The 12,249-nt window shown below is 49.4% G+C and overlaps 1 long non-coding RNA gene across 1 annotated transcript in view; it reads right to left on the reverse strand.

Annotated features, from left to right (window-relative positions):
• Window positions 1-970: 970 nt before the first annotated feature.
• The window catches only part of LOC147103021 (uncharacterized), a 46,216-nt gene continuing 34,937 nt past the window's right edge, over window positions 971-12,249 (reverse strand). The window contains exon 2 of the long non-coding RNA XR_015072884.1: window positions 971-1,505. This is a non-coding gene — a long non-coding RNA (uncharacterized LOC147103021). The remainder of the gene's footprint in view (window positions 1,506-12,249) is intronic.

Here is a 12,249-nt window from a genome sequence, read left to right on the forward strand (position 1 = left end):
GTGGTTAAAAAGGCATATGGGATACTTGCCTTCATTAGCCGAGGCATAGAATATAAGAGCAGGGAGGTTATGATGGAGCTGTACAAAACGCTGGTGAGGCCACAGCTGGAGTACTGTGTGTAGTTCTGGTCGCCTCACTATAGGAAGGATGTGATTGCTTTGGAGAGGGTGCAGAGAAGATTCACCAGGATGTACCTGGGATGGAGCGCCTCAGCTATGAAGAAAGACTAAACAGGCTGGGGTTGTTTTCCTTGGAGCAAAGAAGGCTGAGGGGGGACCTGATTGAGGTGTACAAAATGATGAGGGGCATAGATAGGGTAGACAAAGAGGAACTTTTCCCCTTAGTAGGGGGGTCAATAACAAGGGGGCATAGATTCAGGGTAAGAGGCAGGAGATTTAGAGGAGATTTGAGGAGGAACTTTTTCACCCAGAGGGTGGTTGGAATGTGGAACTCAATGCCTGAAAGGGTGGTAGAGGCAGGAACCCTCACAACATTCAAGAAGCATTTGGATGAGCACTTGAAATGCCATTGCATACAAGGCTATGGACCAAATGCTGGAAAATGGGATTAGACTGGACAGGGATTGATGGGCGGCGCAGACACGATGGGCCGAAGGGCCTCTTTCTGTGCTGTAAAGCTCTATGACTCTATGAACTGCCCTGGGAGAGTAGTGCAGAGGGAGCTGCACTCTGTATACAACCTGTGCTGTACCTATCCTGGGAGTGTTTGATAGGACAGTGTGGATAAAGCTCTAATCTTTATCTAAACTGTGCTGTACCTGTCCTGGCAGGGTTTGATGGAACAGTGCAAAGGGAACTTGAATGTTTATCTAACCCGTGCCGTCGAGTGTTTGATGGGGCAGTGTAGCTTTAGGCTGTACCTGTATCTGCATCATTATTAATCCCTGCTCTTATCACGAGGAGTGTTGAATTATTTTAGGTACTTTGCAATTAAAAGTGGGAAACAAACTTCATTCTACTCACAATTTTTAATCTCCTATTTCAAACATTCAAACCAAATCGAATTGTACAATATCAGTTCAATCAGAGTGTTTTCTGTGTCTTTCTCAATAAACAAAAAGAGTGGTTTCTTCAAAATTGAACTGGAACTTAGCACGAAACGTTCAACATCACTTTCCTGTATCTTTTTCCGGCTTTTCCGGGGCTAAAAAATGTTTGCTTTTGCCTCCTTCCAGCGGCCATCGTACCAGCGCCTCCACCTGTGTTGTTCCAAAGTGTGGCCGCCGCTCAATCCCCGAGAATGGACGACCTGCCTCGCCGCGGAAAAAGTACTGAAAGAATTTCCCGACACAACGCTCGCCGGATTCCAGGGCTCCGAATCTCAGCAAATGTTGTTCCAATTGGGATGGGCTGTGTGAGGATGGGCGGGTCATTGGGTATCGGGCCACTCCAGCTCACTGCGCTGCCTGTGAATTTCAGTGCCTGGAACCTGACAGATCGCCACACACCTTCCAGGGAACATTGCTCAGCAGGTCAGGCAGCATCTGTGGAGAGAAACAGAGTGAATGTTTCAGGTCCATGACCTTTCATCAGAACTGGAAAATGTTACAGATGTAACAAACTTTCCCCAGATCCCTCTATACTCAAGGGAATACAAGCCTAGTCTATACAACCTGTCCTCAATAATGTAACCCTTTAAGCCCCAGAATCATGTGCAGCGCCCCCATCAAGGCCGATATATCCTGCCTGAGGTGCATTGCCCAGAACTGAACGCAGTGCTTCAGACAGGGGTCTGACCGGGGCTGTGCTCGAAGCAAGGGCGGACAGTACACACACTCGTATGGACTCAGCCTCTGCCTCCATGCAGTTCTGAATGGGAGAAAAACAGTTTGACAAAGGATTAAGTAGTCACTCCTCGTAACACACAAAACGCAGACAAACTACAATACAGATCACCAGCTTGTTTTGTGGCGGTGTGGCATTCGGTGACAAATAGGACCTTTATAAAACACTGGTTAGGCCCCAGCTGGAATTTTCTGAATTTAAATAAAACCAAATTCTCATATTTTTGTTTCACCGAGGAGCTAAAAAATGTTTGCCGCATATTGTGGACAGTTTTGGTCTCCTTACCCAAGGAAGGATATACTTGCCATAGAGGGAGTGCAACGAAGGTTCACCAGACTGGTTCCTGGGATGGGGGGGGTTGTCCTATGAGGAGAGATTGAGTAGACTAGGCCTATATTCTCTAGAGTTTAGAAGAATGAGAGGTGATCTCATTGAAACATACAAAATTCTTACAGGGCTTGACAGGGTAGATGCTGAGAGGATGTTTCCCTTGACTGGCGAGTCTAGAACCAGGCGTCACAGTCTCAAAATAAGGGGTCGGCCATTTAGGACTGAGATGAGGAGAAATGTCTTCACTCAGAGGGTGGTGAATCTTTGGAATTCTCTACCCCAGAGGGCTGTGGAGGCTCAGTCGTTGAGTATATTCAAGGCGGAGGTCGATAGAGCTTTGGATGTTAAGGGAATCAAGGGATATGGGGATAGTGCAGGAATGTGGAGATGCGGTAGAAGATCAGCCATGATCTTATTGAATGGCAGAGTAGGCTGGAGGGGATGAATGGCCGACTCCTGCAGGAACCCGAGCTAAATCCCAAACCCAGGGGTCACTGGACAGTGATCAGGAGCAGGAACCCTGGCTCAATGCCACTCTCAAACCTAAATATAGAGTAAAGCTCTCTCTACACTGTCCAGCAAAAATTCTCAGAGCAGGTACAGCACTGGTTAGATACACAGTAAAACTCCTGCTACAGTGACCCATAGCCTGAGCTTTACTCTCTATCTAACCAGTGCTGTGCTGCCTTGGAAGTGTTTGATGGGACAGTGTAGAGAGAGCTTTAATCTATATCAAACATGGGCTGCACCTGCTTTGGAAATGTTTGATGGGGCAGTGTATGGGAATTAATCTGTATCTAACCCTTGCTGTACATGCCCTGGGAGTGTTTGATGGAGTAATTTAAAGGGAGCTTTCTCTGTATCTAACATTTGCTGTACCAGCCCAGGGAGTGTTTGATGGAACAGTATGGAGAGATTTACACTGTATCTAACCTGTGCTGTATGATAGCAAAATACTGCAGATGCTGGAAATCCAAAATAACAACAGAAAATGCTGGAAAAACTCAGCAGGCCAGGCAACATCCGTGGAGAGAAATTAGAGTCGACGTTTCGGGTCGAAACCCTTTTTCAAAACTGGAAAGGAAATGAAATAGATTGAAAGGCAGGGCTGGGAGAGAACAAGAGAAGTGAAGAGACATTAAGAGGTATTCAAAACCAGACGAGATGGTGATAGGACAGTGGAGACAAAAGACGGCTCAGGTTAGGTGTGAAGTGTCCTGGCAGAATGGGAGACAGCTGCCATGGAAAAAAAAGGGGGGGGAACCCAAAACAAAGGGGTGGGAAAAAAATATAAGTAAAAATGTAATAGGGGCCGAGGTTATGATCTGAAATTGTTGAACTCGATATTAAGTCCGGAAGGCTGCAAAGTGCCCAGTCGGAAGATGAGGTGCTGTTCCTCAAGTTTACATTGAGCTCCCGTGGAACAATGCAAGAGGCCGAGGACAGTGAGGTCCGAGTGGGAATGGAGTGGTGTACCTGCCCTAACAGGCAGGGAGACAGAGTCGGGATGAACGGGTCATTTTCCAGTCGACAGGCTATAACTAGTGGGGTACCGCAGGAATCCGTGCTTGGCCCTATTTATCATCTATATTAATGACTTCGATGGAGGGACCGAGTGCAATGTAACCAAGTTTGCTGACGATACAAAGCTAGGTGGGACAGTAAGCTGTGAGGAGAACACAGAGAGGCTGCAAAGGGATATAGATAGACTGAGTGAGTGGGCAGTAAGGTGGCAGATGGAGTATAACATGGAGAAATGTGAAGTTATTCACTTTGGTAGTAAAATTTAAAAAAAGAATATTTTTAAATGGTGAGCAACTATTAAATGTTGGTGTTCAGAGAGATTTAGGTGTCCTCGTACAGGAAACACAGAGAGTTAGCATGCAGGTACAGCGAGCAATTAGAGAGGCAAATGGCATGTTGGCCTTTATTGCAAGTGGGTTGGAGTATAAGAGTGAGGAAGTCTTGCTACAATTGTACAGGGATTTGGTGAGCCCACCCACACCTATTATGCACCATTTTGGTCTCCGAATCTGAGGAAGGTCAGACTTGCCTTAAAGGCTGTGCAACGAATATTCACTAGATTGATCCCTGGGATGAAAGGGTTGTCCTATGAGGAGAGATTGAGTAGACTGGGCCAATACTCTCTGGAGTTTAGCAGAATGAGAGGTGATCTCATTGAAACATATAAGATTCGGAGTAGGATTGACAGGGTATACAGCATGAGTTAGGTACAGAGTAAAGCACCCTCAACTCTGTCCCATCACTGTCGCTCTCTCACTCTGTCGCTCAATCTCCCGCTGTCTCTCTCTTTCCCTCTTCCTCTCTCAGATCCTCTTCTCTGTCCAACTCTCTCTCTGCTTCCCTCCCTCTTTGTCTGCCCCTCTCTGTCCCTCTAGCTCTCTGCCACCCTCACTCTGTCCATCAGTCTCTCTCTCTGTCTCCCTGCCTCTGTTAGGCCAGGTACAGCACGGGTTAGATACAGAGTAAAGCTCCCTCTACACTGTCCCATCAAACACTCCCAGGGCAGGTACAGCACGGGTTAGATATAGCGTAAAGCTCCCTCTACACTGTCCCATTAAACACTCCCAGGGCAGGTACAGCACGGGATAGATACAGAGTAAAGCTCCCTCTACACTGTCCCATTAAACACTGCCAAGGGAGGTACAGCATGCGTTCAATACAGAGTAGAGCGACAGAGAGAGAGACAGCGACAGAGGGAGAGATACAGAGAGAGCGAGGCGTGAGAGAGAGGGAAAGGCAGAGAGGGGGAGAGACAGAGAGGGAGAGAGACAGACATTCAGAGACAGAGGGACAGACAGAGACAGAGCGAGGGAGAGGGCGAGACAGAGAGAGCGATAGAGAGAGCGCGAGTGACAGGTAGAGAGAGACAGACAGACAGAGAGACAGAGGGCGAGACAGAGAGAGAGGCAGAGAGGGACAGACAGAGAGAGGGAGAGAGACAGAGAGGGAGAGAGACAGAGAGGGCGAGACAGAGAGGGTGAGACAGCGAGGGCGAGACAGAGAGGGCAAGGGAGAGGCAGAGGGAGAGACAGTGAGCGGGCGAGACAGTGAGCGGGCGAGACAGTGAGCGGGCGAGAGAGAGAGAGAGAGAGGGGAAATTAGCCAGTGTTCCTGCTCTGATCACTGCCCAGTGACCCCTGGGTTAGAGAGAGGGGAAATCAGCCAGGGTTCCTGCTCCTGATCACTGCCCAGTGACCCCTGGATTAGAGAGGAGGAATTCAGCCAGGGTTCCCGCTCCTGATCACTGTCCAGTTACCCCTGGGTTAGAGAGAGAGAGAGAGGGGAAATCAGCCCTGGTTCCTGCTCCTGATCACTGCCCAGTGATGCTTGGGTTAGAGAGAGAGCAAATCACCCAGAGTTCCTGCTCCTTTTCACTGCCCAGTGATCCCTGGGTTAGAGAGGAGGAATTCAGCCAAAGTTCCTGCTCCTGATAACTGTCCAGTGAGCCCTGGGTTAGCGAGACAGGAAATCAGCCAGGGTTCCTGCTCCTCATCACTGCCCATTACCCCTGGGTTAGAAAGAGGAGGAAATCAGTCAGGGTTCCTGCTGCTGATCATGGCCAGTGACCCTGTGTTAGAGAGAGGTAATATCAGCCAGGGTTCCTGCTCCTGAGCACTGCGCAGTGACCCCTGGGTTAGAGAGGAAATCAGCCAGGAATCCTGCTCCTGATCACTGTCCAGTAAGCCCTGGGTTAGGGAGGGGGGAAATCAGCCAGTGTTCCAGCTCAGATCATAGCCCAGTGACCCCTGGGTTAGAGAGAGAGAGGAAATCAGCCAGGGTTCCTGTTCCTGATCACTGCCCAGTGAGCCCTGGGTTCGAAAGAGAGGAAATCAGCCAGGGTTCCTGCTCCTGATCAATGCCCAGTGACCCCTGGGTTAGAGAGAGGGGCAATCAGCCAGGGTTCATGCTCCTGATCACTGCCCATTACCCCTGGTTTAGAGAGAGGAGCAAATCAGTCAGGGTTCCTGCTGCTGATCATGGCCAGTGAGCCCTGGGTTAGAGAGAAGGGAAATCTGTAATGTATGTACCTTTAAGGGGGCGGAACTACTTTTTACAGCTCATGTATACTGTAGTACCGGCAGTGACCACACCTGTATATAACGTTGAGTAGTAATCTGTGCAGATCAGTTGCAGTCTGAGCCACATTGAGTAAACACCGTTTGTACCGTTCTCCGCAGTCTGTGTCTGATTATACACGGACGTAACATTGGCGACGAGGCAGATTCGAACCTACCTGCAACTCTGCATCACCTCCCAGGGATTCGCTCCTGGAGAACAGTGGAAGAAGGTCGAGTCCAGAAGCACGGGCGTTGACCACGGGCAACCGCCCAGTCATCCAGCGGAGATTTGAGCATCGCAGGGGAGGCTGTCGAGAGCCAGGCTTGGCTTTCCAGTCACGGTGGTCCAGCGAAACGGGCTGGCAACAGGTACTGCGCAGACACTTCCCGGACAGTGGCGGGCTAGAGCCCAACCGAGCGGCACAGAAAAAGGCCAAGCAGCATTGACGGGGGAGAGAGAGAGGGCAGAGCGCACAGGGCGCAGCCGGTGTTCAGGACCGAGCGGCGTCAACAGGGGAGAGAGACGAGAGAGAGCAGAGCGCAGCCGGTGTTCAAGGGCCGAGCAGCATCAACGGGGGAAGAGAGGCGCGCAGGAAAACGCGAGGCGCTGCCATTGCCACAAGGATCGCAGAGAGTGGCGTTGGCAGCAGCGCAGGAGCAGCGCATGAAACCCACAGGGCATCGCCATTTGCCACGAGGACCGCCGAGAGCAGCGTTGGCAGCAGTGCGGGAGACGCCATTTTAAGCCGCAACGGGGAAGAAAGGAAAACGCCGGAGATGCCATTTTAAGCCAGTCTAACCACACCCAAAAATGCCGAAGAGTGGCAGTATCACAGCATTCGACAATGAAGTTGAAGATTGGACGACATATCTCGAACGCATAGAAATATACTGCAAGGCAAATGAAGTGCCAGATGACAAGAAAGCACTGGTATTCTTGAATTCAGTGGGTGCAAAAACGTATGGCTTACTATGAAACCTAGTAACCCCAGAGAAGCCAGTAGAAAAGGATTTTGAAAACATAGTCTCAATCCTACAGGACCACTTAAACCCCACAGCGCTGCTGATAGCAGAAAGATTTAAGTTTCACAAAAGGAACCAGCATAAAGGTGAATGTAATGCTGAGTATTTAACGGAACTGCGCAAGCTATCGAAACACTGTCAGTTTGGAACGGGACTAGCAGATACCTTAAAGGACAAGTTTGTGTGTGGGCTTCAAAGTGAAGGAACCCAGAAACGGCTTTTATCTGAAAAGGACCTTACCGCAATGCTGAAAGCCTTTTCTAGTGTATCATATGAAGCAGCAGCACGGGGCGCTGCAGAGATACAACAGAGACCGCAAGAATATGGCACAAACAAAATGTCATATGGAACAGAGAAGTGCTATCGCTGCGGCAGAACAACACACGACCACAATGATTGCTGGTTCAAAGACAAAGTGTGCAGACAGTGTGGAAAAGTAGGACACATAGCACGAGTCTGCAGGTCGGGAAAGAAAACCAGCAATAAGAAACCGACCAAAGGAAAGTACAAGAAGGTACATAAGATAACGGAGAATAGTTCAGACGAACAAAAGAGTGATAACGACTCCGAAAGCAGGGAACTGAGTTGTCTGAAACTACATAATGTGATCACAACAGAGGATCACCGAACCATTTGGGTCACTCTCAAGATAGCAGGAGTCCAGTTAAAGATGGAATTGGACACAGGATCAGCCCTAACAGTCATAAACCGATGGGACTACAAGCGGCTATTCTCACACATACTCTTGAGACACAAAAATTATTTTGAAGACGTACACGGGCAAAAAATCTACCCCAAAGAAAAAATAAGGGTGACCGTTATATATAACGGTAAGGAAACACCAAAACTAGACCTGTATGTATTGCAAGATGGAGGACCACCATTACTGGGACGTGAATGGATCCAGAAAATACAACTGGATTGGCATTCCATACAGGCACTGAATGTGGCTGACAAAAAGGATGACAACGTCACACCTGGGCGACTGTCAAAGATCCTAACTGCCGCGAAAGAAGTGTTCCAGCAAGGACTCGGAACACTAAAAGGCATGACGGCAACGATTAAAATTGAAGGAAACGCAAGTCCAAAATTTTTAAGGCCAGACCGATACCTTATGCGATCCGCCCAGCCGTCGAAGCGGAGCTGGAGAGTCTGGAACGTTCAGGTATACTGTCCAAGGTAGACTGGAGCGAGTGGGCTACACCCATCGTCCCTGTGATGAAAAAGTCATTGAGCAGCACGCCTGGGGAACCAAGGAAGGTTTGCATCTGTGGGGACTTTAAGGTAACAGTGAACCCGGTCCTTCACACCGTACAATATCCACTTCCGCGGATTGAAGATATTTTCGTCTCGCTATCTGGAGGGAAACGTTTCACTAAGATTGATCTGGCCCAGGCATATCTGCAAATGGAGGTAGAAGAAGCATCAAAAAAATACCTCACAATCAACACCCATAAAGGTCTCTACCAATACAACTGGCTGGTATTCAGGGTAGCATCAGCTCCGGCTATTTGGCAGAGGCAATGGAACAAGTCCTGCAAGGGATTCCAGGGACCCAGTCTTATTTGGACGACATCCTGGTCATGGGCGAAAATGACAGTGATCACCTTGCCAACCTGGAGCAGGTGCTCACTAGATTGCAGGAATATGGGCTCCGAGCTAACCGCCCCAAATGCGAGTTTTTTAGAAAACAGATCTCGTATTGTGGCCACATTATCGATAAAGAGGGGTTACATAAGTCCCCAGAGAAGATTGAGGCAGTAGTCAAGGCTCCAGCACCGGAAAATGTGTCACAACTGAGGTCATTCCTCGGGCTGGTAAACTACTACCATAAGTTCTTGCCAAAATTGTCTACAATACTACACCCACTGAACACCCTACTGAAAACTGGGGTGCCATGGAAGTGGAGTGACGAATGTAGACGAGCTTTCCAGAAGAGCAAAACACTAATCACATCAAAAGAGGTATTAGCCCATTACAACCCAGCATTACCAATTCGGTTGGCATGTGATGCATCACCCTACGGCATTGGAGCGGTGCTGTCGCACAAATTCTCGGATGGCTCAGAGAGGCCAATAGCCTTTGCGTCACGATCACTAACCTCAGCTGATTGTAACTACACCCAGATTGACAGGGAGGCCCTCAGCCTAGTGTGGGGAGTGAAAAAGTTCAATCACTATCTGCACGGGCAGAAATTCACCTTGCTGACTGATCACCAGCCTCTTGTCTCCATTTTTAATCCAAAGAAGGGCGTTCCGGTGATGACTGCGCAACGACTACAAAGATGGTCACGTTTTCTAGGGGCGCACCACTATGAGATTGAATATAAGGGCACGAAACAGCATGGAAATGCTGATGGGCTATCACGCCTGCCACTGCCTACTGCGGAGGAAGCACCAGCAGTGGATCCTGTCGAAATATTCCATTCGACTATAGTTGAATACCTACCGGTAACTAACGCTTGTATCGAAAAGGAAACCCGAAATGACCCGACATTGCCTCGGGTATATGATTTGACGGTGAAGGGATGGCCAGCACATGGCGACTCACTGTTGCCAGCATTCTCGACAAGGAGAGAACAGCTGCCAGTGTGCCGGGGGACCTTGATGTGTGGATCCCGAGTGTTAATTCCACCCAAGTTAAGGGATAGAGTGCTCAATGAGCTTCATGAGGGTCATCTGGGAGGGGTAAAAATGAAAAGCCTAGCCAGGGCTTATGTGTGGTGGCCGGGAATCGATAAACAAATCGAGGACCTGACCAAGAGCTGCTCAGGATGCCAGAAAGTCCAAAATGCACCAACACAGGCCCCTCTACACCCATGGGAGTGGCCCTCATCTCCATGGCAACGGGTGCATATTGATTTTGCTGGTCCATTCATGGACTCAATGTTTATAATAGCCGTGGATGCGCACTCAAAATGGCCTGAGGTCATCAAAATGTCCTCCACCACCACGGAGAAAACTATTGTAGTCCTACGGACCATTTTTGCCAGGAATGGCTTGCCAGAACAGATTTGCTCTGACCGTTGTCCACAGTTTGTGTCCGAAGAGTTCCGGAGGTTCTGGAAAAAGAATGGGGTAAGGCATTACACATCCGCCCCATATCATCCAGCCACAAATGGATTGGCTGAGAGGTTCGTACAAACCTTTAAGAAGGCAATAAAGGCTATGTACAATGACAACATTCCGCTGCAACACAAGGTGGACAATTTCCTGTTCGCCTACCGGAATGCGACACATGCAGTCACCAACCAGGCCCCAGCCATGATGTTCTTTAACCGAAGGTTAAGATCTCGCCTGGATTTGCTCAGACCAAACGTACAAAGAGATGTTGAGAGTAAGCAATTCCAGCACATCCATGAGAAGCCAACAAGGAGCTTCAATGTAGGGCAACCAGTCTTGGCCCGCGACTACCGAACAGAAAAATGGCAGCCAGGAATGATATGCAGACGGCAGGGCCCACTAATGTACACAGTGGACGTTGGGGAGAGCATCGTGAGACGCTATGCTGACCAGATCGTAGAGTCACAGGAACAAGTCAACCCCATGCCTCGCCCATACGTACCTGGTGATGAACCCGACGTACAGGTAGCATCTACCCCAGAAACAGTAGCATCGGAAGCTGATGAACCAACCGACGACAGGGGGCCAGAATCGCCTCCGCACCAAGAGCAAGACACTCGGGAAAGGCGCTATCCAGAAAGGATCAGGAAGCCTCCCCAAAGACTGAATTTATAAATAGACTATTTTCAGCGAATGTTGCATGTTAAAAGTGTTAATTGTAATTAGTTTGATATTTAATTGTTAAATGAGTGTTATGGTACTGTTAATCTAAAAGGGGAGGAATTGTAATGTATATACCTTTAAGGGGGGGGGGAACTACTTTTTACAGCTCATGTATACTGTAGTACCGGCAGTGACCACACCTGTATATAATGTTGAGTAGTAATCTGTACAGATCAGTTGCAGTCTGAGCCACGTTGAGCAAACACTGTTTGTACCGTTCTCCGCAGTCTCTGTCTGATTATACACGGACGTAACAAAATCAGAAAGGGTTCCTGCTCCTGATCACTGTCCAGTGACTCCTGGGTTAGAGAGAGAGGGGGGAAATCAGCCAGGGTTCCTGCTCCTGATCACTGTCCTGTGAGGCCTGGATTAGAGAGTGGGCAAATCAGCCAGGGTTCCTGCTCCTGATCACTGTCCAGTGACCCCTGGGTTAGAGAGAGGTGAAATCAGCCAGGGTTCCCGCTCCTGATCTCTGCCCAGTGAGCCCTGGGTTAGAGAGGAGGAAATCAGCCTGGGTTGCTGCTCCTGATCTCTGCCCAGTGAGCCCTGGGTTAACGAGACAGGAAATCAGCCTGGGTTCCTGCTTCTGAACACGGCCCAGTGACCCCTGAGTTAGAGAGAGAGGCAAGCAGCCAGGGTTCCTGCTCCTGATCACTGTCCCGTGACCCCTGGGTTAGAGAGAGAGCAAATCACCCAGGGTCCCTGCTCCTGATCACTGCCCAGTGACCCCTGGATTAGAAAGAGGAAATCAGCCAGGGTTCCTGCTCCTGATCACTGCCAAGTGACCCGTGGATTAGAAAGAGAGGAAATCAGCCAGGGTTCCTGCTCCTGAACACTATACTTTGAGCCCTGCGTTAGAGAGATGGGAAATCAGCCAGGGTTCCTGCTCCTGTTCATTGCCCAGTGAGCCCTGGGTTAGAGGGAGGGGAAATCAGCCAGGGTTACTGCTCTAGATCACTGCCCAGTGACCCCTGGGTTAGAGAGAGGGGCGATCAGCCAGAGTTCCTGCTCCTGATCAATGCCCAGTGACACCTGGGTTAGAGAGAGGAGGAAATCAGCCAGGGTTCCTGCTCCTGATCACTGTCCAGTGACCCCTGGGTTAGAGAGAGGGGAAATCAGCCAGGGTTCCTGCTCCTGATCACTGTCCAGTGACCCCTGGGTTAGAGAGAGGGGAAATCAGCCAGGGTTCCTGCTCCTGATCACTGTCCAGTGAGCCCTGGATT

The sequence above is a fragment of the Somniosus microcephalus genome, chromosome 20 (assembly GCF_052327205.1).
Source record: "Somniosus microcephalus isolate GS21.2 chromosome 20, FLI_Smic_1.0, whole genome shotgun sequence".
In the NCBI taxonomy this organism is placed as follows: domain Eukaryota; kingdom Metazoa; phylum Chordata; class Chondrichthyes; order Squaliformes; family Somniosidae; genus Somniosus; species Somniosus microcephalus.